Raw genomic sequence first — 14,041 nt, 5'->3', positions numbered from 1 at the left:
CTGAAGCTTTTCTCAGAGATCTATTTTGCCCTTTTTAATAGCTGTGATAGCCCCCATAAGCTACATTTCTACATTTCTGAGGACATTTGAGACAGAGCTGGCCATCAACTAGAACCTCAACATACTTGACACAATCTCTTCCCCACCTGGATGATTTATGAGACAGTTCCTTGTCAAGAAAGCCTACATAGTTATTCTAAGCTTAATCCAAACCTAACTTCAATCTGTTACTAGAAAACTTATTTATGTTTTTATGAACCCTAAGATGCTTACTTAATTACTGCCTACCCAGAGCACAAGATCTGTTGGGAACAATAAAGGTTTATCCTCATTATAAATTCAAATTTACATCTTTCCTACCCATTACATCAACTTTCATTAGTATAAGTTATGACCATAAGAAACCAGAGATAATGAATAAATCTTACTTCCATTTAAGATGTGAAGGCAGGCAAGTCACCACTTTTTGTTTTGGTGTGGGACAAGGAATAGAAAATGTCCTTCAGTGGATAAATAAAAACAATTCAATCCCATTAAGAAGATAATTTTCTAGGTTTCTTATCACTTACCCTGTTTGGAGTTAGAAGATCCTCTTTCTGAGATGCAAAGTGATGAGGAAGTGAAGTAATAAAGAACAACAGTCATATATACAGACTGATGGATGGTTGAAGGAACAGAAGTATGGGAGGAGTGGAGAAAGGGGAGGCGGTGCTCTCTTGAAGCAGCAGTATGTGAAGTTACTCCCATAAAAGAAATAAGAAGCCAGCACACAAGTTAAATAAATGATGTTTGGTGATTGAAAAATGCATCTCTTTCCAGTTTCTAACACACTTTAATATTTCTAAATAAGGCAAAGTGGAACAACACTCATTGTGGATGTTTTGCAATAAATATTAGTATTCTCCTGATTGACCTTTCGTTTAGAGATTCCCAAAGTCTTTTTGCTCCTTGTGGTTAAAGTTATCAGATTCTCCTTCATAGTAAAAAAAACCAAAAAACAAACAAGTGAATTGAAATTATACCTGTGGGGTGGGCTGTGTTTGGTGGTTCCATTACGTCATCAGAATTCTGTCTCTGGTTCTTGGCTCTGAGGCCGCTGCTTGGGTTCTCACGTAGGCAGATTCTGTCCCATGGTGGCAGCACCCTGACTTCCAGCAGCTGCACTCCTAAGTGGCCCTTAATATTCCTGAGCACAGAGATGGTCCATTCACTTCACTCTTCAAAAGGGATGTGATTGGCTGAGCTGGGGCAAACCTTTCCTAGGGAAGAAATACGGAGCACCCCTTGATTAGCATCCAGAGAAAAATCACAGGGAGGGGAGGGGAAAGGTCACAAAAGACTAACAGTCCATGACACATTGTTTTCTGGAGAATTCTTCCAGATTAACCATCCTTCCCTTAAGTCTAGTCCCTCCTTCCTAATATTAGTATGTGATAGATAATGCAAAACATTCAACTCACAAAGTCATTATTAATTTCTCCACCTGAATGTCTTTGTTTTTGCTGTTGCCTCTGCTGGAAAAGCTCTTCCCTTACCCTATTTCCACTAGACCTCCCCTAAAAGAACTCCTTTTGTTTAGAAACTCTTTTATAGCTGTGAATACCCAACTTTGTGCTTAAAATGGGATATTTTGTGTTATTTACTGACATTTCATGTCACAGTTAGTTTCCCAAAGAGCTCAAAAATTTTGTCTTTATCATCCACTGCACCTAACACGCTGCATACATACATATATTCTGATGTTTAAGGACTGTACATTTTGAATCAATCATTTAGTTACCCACCAGATGGAGATAATAATACTAACCTGATAGGGCTGGTGTGATGATGTCTCTAAACACTTACTATTTAGTATGTATACAACTAGTAAATCATACACATATGCATCTATAATTGTTTGACAAGTTACTCAAGAACAGCTTTTAAGAGGTGGCACCCATCGGGCACTCAGTATATGTATACGACTGCTAGATTCTGACACATAAGTTCTGCTGCTTTTACCATATCCCTCATGGTGATAACATACAGAATGATTGCCACTATAAATATACCTTTTCTGAATTTCATTCCTCAAGACAAGCAGAAGTATCCAAATTTTATTTGATTTTTGAATATATAAGTCAAGGTCATAGGAAAACATTTTGGTGTACATTAAATAAACATAGGCAAGCAATATATGCAAATTCTTTCCAGCAGTTCTCCCTCTGGTTCCAGTCTTTGGAGAGTAACTTAAGATTACTATGTAGGGCTTCCCTGGTGGCACAGTGGTTGAGAGTCCGCCTGCCAATGCAGGGGATACGGGTTCGTGCCCCGGTCCGGGAAGATCCCACATGCCGCGGAGCGGCTGGGCCCGTGAGCCATGGCCGCTGAGCCTGCGCGTCCGGAGCCTGTGCTCCGCAGCGGGAGATGCCACAACAGTGAGAGGCCGGCGTACTGCAAAAAACAAAAATTACTATGCAGTTGTCTGTGGAACCATTTGCTTTCCTCATCTTTTAGTGGTGCCTCTAAGGAAATGACCAGCTCCAATTTTTTGTTAAGAAATGAAACTAAGAAGTAAGTATGACTAATTTCCACTTTCAGTGGTTCAGTACAAGGGGAAAAATGTTTGTGGGTCTTATTCCACTGTCTGTTTGGAGGTTGAGAATATCAGTACACTGGTCACTCTGAATTTTGGCTTTTAATTTATGGATTACTGTGACTAAATGTATTCATATTTAGAAAAATCCAGAATTGGAATAAATATATGGTATATTCAGAATTCAGAATACATATATATGGAAATTTCTAGCACAGAAATTAAGGTCACAGCCAATAGCTTCTTAGTGAAAAAGATTTAAAACTGAAAAATATGTAAGGGTAATATTTTAAAACTATAAATGTTGAAAACTTAATATTATCAGGTCCCTGAGACTATTTTCATTGGATGGGGTAAGATATAGAAGATTGGTTTTAAAGAAAACACAGTGGGTATATATTGGTTGGGGTAGGAGTGATCAAGAATGGGAAAACCTGCGGCTTCCTTGGTGGCGCAGTGGTTGAGGATCTGCCTGCTAATGCAGGGGACACGGGTTCGGGCCCTGGTCTGGGAGGATCCCACATGCCGCGGAGCATCTAGGCCCATGAGCCACAACTACTGAGCCTGTGCATCTAGAGCCTGTGCTCCGCAACAAGAGAGGCCGCGATAGTGAGAGGCCCGCGCACCGCGATGAAGAGTGGCCCCCGCTTGCTGCAACTAGAGAAAGCCCTCACACAGAAACGAAGACCCAACACAGCCAAAAAAAAAAAAAAAAAAAAGAATGGGAAAACCTGTCCTTCTAATATTTCTGGACCTTGTAAAGAATCCTGAAAAGGTCCAATCATTGCTTGCTTTTACTTGGCACGTGAGGGGGAACAGAGAGTTGACTGGAAGAGAACATGATATTTGCATCACATAGACCCAAACCTAAGAAAGATTTTGTAATTTCCTAGTTATGGGAACTTGGGCAAGCTCCCTTCAAGTTTCAAGTTTCAAAGCTTTTTGTTTATTTTGTTTTGTTTTAATGTCAGTTGTAAAATGAGAATAATAGTATATCTCTTACTGGATTATCTGAAGAGAGGAGTAAATAAGGCAATGTATGCCTGACACATCAAAAGCATTCAGTTAAAGACAGCAATAATGACAATGATAATTCCAGATATTGCACTTACAATATCACACACCACAAAGATTTTTTTAAAGAACTTAAAAAGTTCTCTGAAACTTTCCATCAAAAAAGTTTCATGACAAATTGCATATAGGACTAAATCCCAAGGGGGTAAAACAATGTTAAAACTGGAAAAAGCCAAATTCAACATCTTTACAGGTTTTCAAATTGAGTATCAATAACTTAGTTAACAGTATGCATGACTCTAGACAATCAGTCCTGTGAATTGCATCACATTACAAATCTCCACAAGTTTCCACATTCAGCCCAAACCCTCTAAGAGATCTATTCAGTAGTGACAACACAGGTGGAGACAGTACAGACAGAAGCCATAGGGAGAAAGTCTCTCTGCACTGTGCAAAGAGAGTTGAATACTCAGCTGCACATGCTGGCTCTGAGCATAAGGAATACATTCATTCTTGGAAATTTAAGCTAAGTTAATAAGTATGTGACTGGTGAAATATATTTCATGGATTACTAAGTGTTTTCTACACTAGCAGTTATGAGAAAATTTCAGAATGTGCCTTTAAAAATATCTATCTTCCTGATTATAGAGAAGTAAGTCTTGGTTTTCAGAGAAGATTGAAAATAATATATGTATTTTTGCTGTTAATGATAAGAGTCTTGCAAGGAGAATTACTTGATTGATTAATTCAGTGCCAAAATGCCCCAATTTTCCAACCTATGGCATTTTGCAAAGTGACTTGCATATTTCCACACCTTTAAAGGTGGAATTTATCGCCACAGTTTTAGGCCTTATTATAAAATCCCTTTGTAATTTGGTCAAAGAATGCAGTATGTGACAGTGTGTCAGGTCTGAACCTAAGCCCCAAGTGGGCTTTTTTGATTCTATTCTGACTGTCTGACCTCTGAATCTGGCATGGGAAAAGCCTGAGCTAGTTTGCTGGAGGATGAGGCACTACTTAGGGCAGAGCATAGCTGTCTCATCCAAGACTATCCTAGCCCAGCTGTCCCACACCAAGAGGACCTTAATATTACCCTCAGCTAGCCTAAATGTTAGACAGGCTTCTTCCTGACTCGAGGCCCCTGACCTCCCTTTTCTTAGAGTATATTTTTAGAAAACTTGTAATTGCAAATTCCTAGTCTGTCTGTTGGAGACACAAAGGTTTACACTACCAAACGTAGGGTGGGTAGCTAGTGGGAAGCAGCATCATGGCACAGGGAGATCAGCTCGGTGCTTTGTGACCACCTAGAGGGGTGGGATAGGGAGGATGGGAGGGAGCGAGACACAAGAGGGAAGAGATATGGGGATATATGTATATGTATAACTTTGTTATACATTTCACTTTGTTGTAAGGCAGAAACTAACACACCATTGTAAAGCAAGTATACTCCAATAAAGATGTTAAAAAAAAAAAAAAAGCCTCTTGCTAGTTTTATATGTCTTTCTCAAGGATCTGGGAGCCATTTCTTTGAAATGTCATCACTACGGAAAAGAGCGTCCTCCATCTCACAGTCTCTAGGGGTAGGAGCCTAACTGCCATGAGGGCCTTCCTCCAAGTTGTAAAACTACCTCCTGTCATAAATATCATGGTCTATTTCACTATTCAGCATACACCATGAGGCACAGGGTCTCATGCCACTAAAAGGAAAATACTCTGAGGCCAGGGATTTCATTATTGTTTTCAGTATTGCACATATAGTTAGTTTTACATAGAGTAAGAGTGTACATATATTAAATTAGAGAGCAAAAATAATTGCTTAAGAAGGGAGGAAGAAAGGAAGGGAAAAAAACAAACAGGAAGGAAGGACAAATTTATTGAAAATCATTTATATGAAGCACAGTGACAAAAGCTAGGTTTGGTAGCAAAAAAATAATAATAATGAATCAAAAAGAAGCCCCATTTCTTGAAAGACACAAAGGATGGAGGGGCTAACATCTGCTAAAGGATTAGGAAAGGTTTCTCAGAAAGGTAACATCTTGGTTGGATATAGGATATCACCAGTCAGAGAAAGTTATTTCATAATGAACTAAAAACATTTGTAACATCAGTGTGGCATCAATGAACATGGTATATTTAGGAAATGGCCAAAGTGTGATTGTAGCTATGGTTGGAATGTCAGGTTGGGACAAAATGCTGAAAATTTTAACATGATGTGCCAAGAATTTGGAATGTAATCTATATGGAGTGCAAAGCCAAGATTAAATGTTGAATCATGGTGGAGATACTGTGTGTGATATTTAAATGTGATGTCAGGGAGCACATAATCTTGTTTAGGAAGAATAAGTGTTCCCAAATATACAGAAATTCTTTGGAACTCTGAAAAATAGTGGCATAATTCTTCTGATAGAGCCACTTAGTGAAGAACCTAAATCGAACTAGAGAGGAAACCAAGATACACTATTTTAAGACTTTTAGGAATCCACCTTCTTTCTGTAGCTTTAAAAAGGGATGGGGGTTCTGGCAAAGGCTCTAGACCACCTGATCCACCAGCCTGAGACACGCTCTAATTGCTATAGGTATTCTTTATCTTGAAGATGACATTCCTGAACTCATCATGAATAAGTCATACATGTTGATTCCCCTTTTCAGTAGGGTTAAGCTTCATGCATTGACCTAAACATACTCTCTCCCTTCATTCATATTGTGACAAAATAATGCCACTTTATGAAATGACTAGTAAGATTTAGTTGCAACTGAGGGACCAGCACTAAAGTTAACTAGGGCACCTGGGAACTGAATCCTTCACTATAGACTGCACTGGGCGCCAACCATGGATAACTTAATAGTTGCAATAGGCAATAATTTTTAGTCCCTTTGACATGAGTAGGTGGAGAAGTACCCGATCCAATCAAGGATAGCTCTGTTTTCCCCACCATACAGCTGACAAGCAGCAGGGAGAGGAGAGAAAGCACGTTTCCTTGAGATTCAAGATAGAACTGTCGCATGAGTTCCTGAAAAACAGATCCATTTTCAAGTGCTAACCTTGTGCAGTAAACATAAAAAAATAAGAGGCTCTGCTAGACATTTTTTAGTAATATGTCTCTCTCCTATCCCCTTGGTATTTTCTCCATCAGCCCACCTCATATGTCCGGTTAGTTCCATGATGGATTGAGCAGTCAAAATGTCTCAGCCTGTTTCTTTGTTTATTATGGAGACTCCCTGGTACTTGACAAAATGCATCAGTGAAGTTCTGATGACCTCAGTAGGCCTCCCTTGCTGCTTGAATGCTCTCACACTCACAAAAGCAAACAATGTTAAAGGATATTGATGAGTGAGTGACTTTCCCTGAATGATGGTCCTGTAAAGAAATGCAGAATCTCACAGAGGGCACTGGAGATGTGTCAGCAGACCTTAGAGGAGCTGTTCAGCACACCCAAGCAAAGAGGCCAATATAAAAACTAATGGAGGGTTTTTAAAGGGATGCATGTTTACCAGGAAGAGCAGTGGAAGAGAGGTGGGGGTCCTAGCAGGGGGGCTGCATGTTTTGTCTAGGGATAGAGGTTACGGTTGGGGGGAAAACACAAGCTCCCAAGTTTCCCGTGTGAAAAGGAGCTGGGGAGTCAGGACAAGAGGGTTGCAGTGTGTAGTGGACCCTTGTGGACTTTGCCTGCCTAACATCCATTTCACCTTTAGTGGCCATTGCTGCCTCATCGTCTCTGGCAAAACCTCCCCTTTCCTATCCTCAAACCATGTTGTTGAGCTAGAGATGTGGTGTCTTCCCTCCCTGCAGCCCCAAGGATTGAAATATAACTCAAGAGCAGTCAATCAGAGCATCACATCATTTCAGGTTATGATAAATCCCAAGCCTATCAAAGGCAATGATATGAGATTCAATTTCAAGGCTTTTGTTGGAATTGATGGGAAAGAAAACAACTCTTTCTGCTGACCTTGAATCTATTTTGCTCTATGTCTGTAGCTACATAGGACCACTATGCATGGGAACCTGGTTCAAAATGAAGCTATCAGAGAAAACAAGCAGAGCAGAAAAATGCAAAAGGGCCAAATACTAATTAAATGATCTGAGCCCCTGGGTCCAGATTTGCTAGAGTTAACAAATCATTTGGCTAATAAGTCACGTTGTGTGTTTAAACCAGTTTGGGTTAGAGTTCTGTCACTTGCAAGCAAGAATTCTGCCTTACACAAAATATTAAGGTATTTGTTTTAAGCTAATAATCTCTGAACCTCATCCCTAAACCCTATAAATCAGTCTGAAACAAGGCTGTGTACAGCTAGTTTATTCTGCTAATTATACCCAAGGAACAGAGGTGAAACAGTGAAGGAGGAGAGGCAAATCCAACGGAGTGTGGTCAAGTGTGTCACCACTAGGAGCAAATGGGGCTGGTTCCCACGAGGGATTTTGTGAGACTCAATGTAGATTGAGCCTCAGTATTTTATGTGAAAGGATAAGAAAGGAGAATATTTACCCTTGGCTTCTGTCCTCCTGGATGGCAGATTGCCTCATGGGGTTTTAACTTCTTTCCATTTCCAGACTTGCACAAGTATTAGAAATGGCTAAGTCAGTCCTGCAGGTGTTTCATTAAGCAGGGCACAGAAAGTTCCTGATATAGTCTATCCCTTGGTTTGCTCAGAGCAGCTAGCATTTACATTAAGTCCAATTCATAAAAAGGCTCTTAAGCTATGACAAACCATTAATCTCTTCAAAAGACCTAATACACCAGGGTTAGTGGAACAAACTAATAGTTGCCTCTTGAAGGCACAGCTGAGGCACCAGATTGCACTGACATTCTGTATTAGGAAATATCTTTTAAACTTAAACCAACAGTCATTATATGGTGTTACCCGTATAAGTAGAATATACAGGTCTGGGATTTATGGGGTAAAGATAAGAGTGGCCTGCTTCCAGTCCTCCTAGTGAACCACTTGGGGCATTTTTGCATAATGTCCCCATGGATATAGAGGCTCTTATTTCCTAATCACGGAATACCTTGACCTAGGGTAGGGTGACCAACTTGTTCTTGCTTGGCTGGGACTATCCAGGTTTTAAGCTGAATCACCTCCCAGAATCCTCGTCAGTCCCAGACAGAGTGGGGTGGTAGGTCACCCTAACCAGGTAACATAATATAAGTTCCACTAACGTTAAAAGCTGAAGCTGCACTTGGTTACTTCTGCCTCCTCAGCAGGAAAAGAGAAAAAAATTTTCTTATAGGCATTATTAATTTACCCTGATCATCAAAAGATAGCGTGCTACTTCATTAGTGGACATGAAGACTGTGTTTGACACTCTCATTAATATCCTGGGACATCTACTGTTACTTCCACGGCCAGGTTTAACTGTAAATAGGCAATTTCAGCAACCATGGCTTGATAAGTACATGTCAACATGGGCCCAGACCACTCAGGAATAAATGTCTGGGTTGCTTGTAAGTGACTGAAATATAACTCAAACTGGCTTAAGAACACAAGGTAACATATGGGCCAAAATAACTGTTAAATCTAAATAAGTCTGGACCCATGGTCAAGTAGTTGTATCAGTAATTGGTTTATTTTCATATTTCTGTTCTGCTTTTATGCTGTGATGGCTTCATTTTGGAGCAGGTTCCCCTGCATGGTGGTCCTTTCCAGGTACAGGGGTAGAGCAAATAATGCCAAGTTTAGCAGTAAGTGATGTTCTCTGTCCCCACAGTTTCCAACAGAAGATCTAGAAAGGAGTTCTGACTTATGCCTTGAGGCATTGGTCATAGACTAGATTCCCCTCGAAAAGCATAGCCTAAAAGGAGAGCTTTCGTGTGGGTAGTTTACTTTGGGAAGTCATCTCATGGAGTAGGTGTTAGGGACTGGGACTTATTCTACTAACAAGCCAATGGCAGGGTCGTGACAAGGGCTACTTCCCAGTTATGTGCACAGGTTCTAGGGCATGTTGTTAAATCCACTAAACCTATCATAACACTTGTGATCTGACTTCTGTAAGTCCACACTCTATCTAGGATTCTACTGTGGTTTTACCAGAGCACTAATTTCAGTATTAATTTAGACCTTTTACCAACAGCCATTGGTAATGATGGGCATGACTCTTTCTTTAGAGTACAGGCTTCCTGTAGATAACTACAAGTCCCTATGAGAAAATAACAGACTATTATATATCATATGTACAAGCAATGGCATTGCAGTCCTTCCTAAAGGGGACACGGCATTCCTTTCAGTCAGTGGGAACTTTCTTTCGAAAGCTCAGTGACAGCATAATTTTTCACTGTGGTGCCTGCAGTTAGCCTTCTTTTCACCAGGTCTTCTGCCCAGCATTTTCTTCAGCCTCACTGGTCCAACATCCTCAAGGTTCATCCTAACACATGGTCCTCTTGTTTTCTTCCAGTCAACAATAGCCAGATATTGCATTATTGGAGGGTGGGATATAAACTATTTTTTTCCTACCATATGCACTGTATTTCTCTATTTGGACTGTGTTGAAATGTAATCATAGTTATTAGTGTGAATGCAGTAGGGGAAGGTGAAGCCTATATTGAGAAAAGCAGACATCAATTTTTTTTTTTTTTAATGTAGCTGGCTCAGGGGAACTACTGGCCATACCTCAAGGCCACTTCTTAACTAGAGAATATTGCTGCTTTTCTGTCCATACGTATTTAGGGGAATACAGGCATTCACTTTACTTATGCTGATCTATTAGATGTCCTTTCCACAGATCTCAGTTTCCTCCCATAATCTTGTTTGTATCATATCAAACTTACTGAGGCTTTGCACTCACTCTACTTTGTAGCTCTTCTAGTTTTACAGTTAAATCCTGAGCTTAATATCCAGCACTCTCATCCAGCTACTGCTAGGGTTAGGGATCTATTTAAATAGTACCACAGAGCCACTCTAACTCTCATAGTATGTCTTGAGTTGATAGCTGGCTGACTCTGAGCATGTTGTATTCATTTTTCAAGGTTTCTAAAGCTGCCAATCGACTCTAAAACCTTTATAATTTAATGGTTCACACATTGTTTAAATATCACCTTTCGATATGATAATACTTTACCGTCTTATGTCATCTAATTCTAATCCACCACTAATGACAATCCTGGTTATCATGATGTTTTCAAATGCCAAGGTGTTGTCACCAATCCACTTATCACCAGCATTGGGAGCCTTTTGTCACTGAACTGTGAGTGGACCAGTCTCAGAATCCTGTCCTGAAGGTCTTTCCAGGCCTCTTCTCATTCAAACCATCTTAAATTATGTCCCACTTAAAGCCTGAGATAAAGACTTGCATGTTGTCTAGTTGTTTTTGGAAGTGACCCTAAGGAATGGTACATTGGGTCTTCCAAGAGTTAACAATGGAAGGAAAGAACACTAATTCAAGGACGACTTATTGATTTTATCATAACTCTGACTGAACCCCACTGTGCATCTTCTGAGGTACCATGTAGAATAAAGATAAGGGTTTCCCGTCAAAGGGACAGAGAGGGACTATGCATTACCTACTAGTTTCCTTCCCCATTGATGGCAGGATTTTCACTGGGGTGTTAAATACTTTCCATGTCTGGGTTTGCACATGTATCGACATAGCTGAGTGGGTTTCTACAGGTATCCGACTCAGAGTCAGTGGACATGTTTGGGAGAGCAACAAGCAGCTCAGCTTACACCTGTCTGCACCTGTGGATGCAGCAATAACTAAAATGGGGGGGGGGAAATCCCTGTATTACCTATTAAAAAAAGATATTAGCTTGACCCATATGTATTTATTTTTTCTGCAAAAATTAGTTTTCCCACAAGCTTTTGAGAAGCACACCAACAGTAATGAAGCAGAAAAATGATGGATGTTAAGAAATTAAGGTACTCCAGAATGGGTTATAAACTTGTACCTCTTTGTTGCCCATGTACTTTTGATGAGATTGCAAAGTTTTAGACCTCCTTAATTTAAGCAGGAACAGTTTTATTTCTTTCAGCTAGAGTGGAAATAATTTCCTTATCTATCATTAGAATGGTTTAATACTTTCATTAATCTACACATCATAAAGCAGAAAGTGATTTTTATACCTACTCCAGTCAGTCATCATGTCTGCTTCAGAATGGAAAAATGGTTGTTTTCTGCTGATTCCAAAGACAGACTGAAGGCTAGTATCTTCATGAGCCATCACAATTAGAGGGGCAAGACCGAGATACAGAAATGCTGTTGTCACCACCTCTTTCTTGGCAGATAATTTGGATTTTTGCTGTGAGCAGCAGGATGTTTGCACACATATAAGAGACCCTGGATTTTTGAGGCAGTACATAGATGTGAGGCATCAGGAAGCATCAGGTCTGCTTCTGGAGCACAAGGAATTTGCTTTCTCATCACATCTACAAGAAGCCTGTGGGGCTGCGCATCTCATCCTCCTGCTCCATCTCTCAATGGCCAAGAAGGTGCGCCAGGTTTGAAAACAGATAAACACGTCTTAGCATAGGAATTTACAGCCACCGTTCACAGATAAGCTCCACTTACGTTCTTATTTCACAGTCCACTGAACAAAGTCAGGATACTCTCCCTCTCCCTACACAGAGCTCTTGGTTTCCATTTAAAATGTGCAAGAAACAGAGAAGAGGCATTTACAATGTTCTGTTAGTAAAGTTTTCAGTCTCCTGGGATATGGATCCCAATGGAATTTCATCACTTTAGGTGATCATTTACAGTGCTGTAGTTTAAAGAGAATGTACTATGGAGAAAAGACACTGAACAGCAGCCAGAGGGGTCAGAATTCACAATAGCAAGGCTATTACTCCTGAGATACAGATTGTTCTAATGAAATCCTGAGTGTGTGATTCTCAGCCTCACCAGGCAATTGTGAGCAATGTGCCCTATGTGTTCTGAGAAACAGTATGGGTCCTAACACCAAGGAACAAGAATGGAGAACTTAGAAAAAAGAAGCGAGAGGAAAGAATAAAATCTAAGACAGAGGTGGCAAATGCACAGCACTCCCCTCTCCCACACATGGCAAAATGTATGTACTCTTGTCTCCGAGCCCCAGAGACACAAAATCCTAATTCCTGGATTAAGCAAGGAACGTCCAGAAAAGGGTCATTACATAAATTATCTAGAATATTTCATTTTTTCCATTTTTAGAATACTCCTGGTTTATAACACAATTTGTTAATTTTAAGGTGTGCTAACTTGTGTGTTTTCATTTTCATGCCCTAACAATAACTTAGATACATATGACATTTTAAAGGTATTTCACACAAATTACCTGTTTGATTTTTACAACCACTCTGTGAACTAACACAGGTACTATTATTCCCATTCAAAGATTAAAAATAAGTGAGGCACAGAAAAGTTAAGTGATTTTTCACATTTAAAAAATTTCACATAGTTAGGAACTGGAGATGCTAAGCTGAAAGTTTGTATCTCTAATCAGAGCACTTGGCTTCTATGTACTATTTGTGTTGAATTAATTGTCCAAGATTGATTTAGAGAGAAAAAAATGTCAGCAGCTAAAATAAAGTTGGCAGTCATGAAAATAAGTAAGTTCAAAGTTCTTTTCCAGACAGCGACTGGAGAGACTAAAGAGGCACTTCCCAGGTTTCCTGAAGTCTAAGGTGTGACCTATTCGGATTTGAAAGCAGCCTTGTGTAATGTTGCAATCTTGTCCCCAGACTGAACAATATCTCAGAAAATTATATAATAATGCACTATGGGAGAAGAAAATGCTTTCTGATCCTCCAAAGCAATAGTTTTGTTCACTGAAACTTGATTACTCTTTTAGCTGACTTAAATGGAATGGCTACACATGATATTCGGCACCAAGGTAATACCTGGCCTTGTTAAAATCATGGAACAAGTTCCACATAATCATGGCCTTCACATGTGCACTTTATATCACTCAAATGCACCATGCCATTAGTGGACACCATATTGGGTCTAGGCTCAGGAAGTAACTGAGGTCAAAATCCATGAGGTCTGGGCTTCCCTGGTGGCACAGTTGTTGAGAGTCCGCCTGCCGATGCAGGGGACGCGGGTTCGTGCCCCGGTCCGGGAAGATCCCACATGCCGCGGAGCGGCTGGGCCCGTGAGCCGTGGCCACTGAGCCTGCGCGTCCGGAGCCTGCGCTCCGCAGCGGCAGAGGCCACAGCGGTGAGAGGCCCGCGTACCGCAAAAAAAAAAAAAAAAAAAAAAAAAAAAAAAAAAAATCCATGAGGTCAAAATCTCTGTCCTCAGATTTACAGATGACTCCTGAAATTGTGTGCCCCCATTTTTTTGTTGTTGTTGTTTTTAGAATGAAATGACACTACGTATTTTTCTTATAGGAGAAAACAATTACAGAATAAAACAAATTAATACATCTAATAGGGCTATATTGTTCATTGAAGTCTCCCTCTGATAAAGAACTTAAGCCCCCCCTTAGTCACAATGGGCACAGAACTATACTGAGATGCACCTTTGCCTGGCCTCATCCTCTGAGA

The 14,041-nt window shown here is 40.2% G+C and overlaps 1 long non-coding RNA gene across 1 annotated transcript in view; it reads right to left on the bottom strand.

Annotated features, from left to right (window-relative positions):
* LOC136793681 (uncharacterized) overlaps positions 1-14,041 on the bottom strand; it is a 379,912-nt gene that overhangs the window by 9,168 nt on the left and 356,703 nt on the right. The window contains exon 3 of the long non-coding RNA XR_010839293.1: positions 1,023-1,259. This is a non-coding gene — a long non-coding RNA (uncharacterized lncRNA). The remainder of the gene's footprint in view (positions 1-1,022; positions 1,260-14,041) is intronic.

Source organism: Kogia breviceps, chromosome 2, assembly GCF_026419965.1.
Source record: "Kogia breviceps isolate mKogBre1 chromosome 2, mKogBre1 haplotype 1, whole genome shotgun sequence".
Lineage (NCBI taxonomy): Eukaryota > Metazoa > Chordata > Mammalia > Artiodactyla > Physeteridae > Kogia > Kogia breviceps.
The sequence above is the reverse complement of the archived record's forward strand: the minus strand, read 5'-3'. Positions and strand labels throughout refer to the sequence as shown.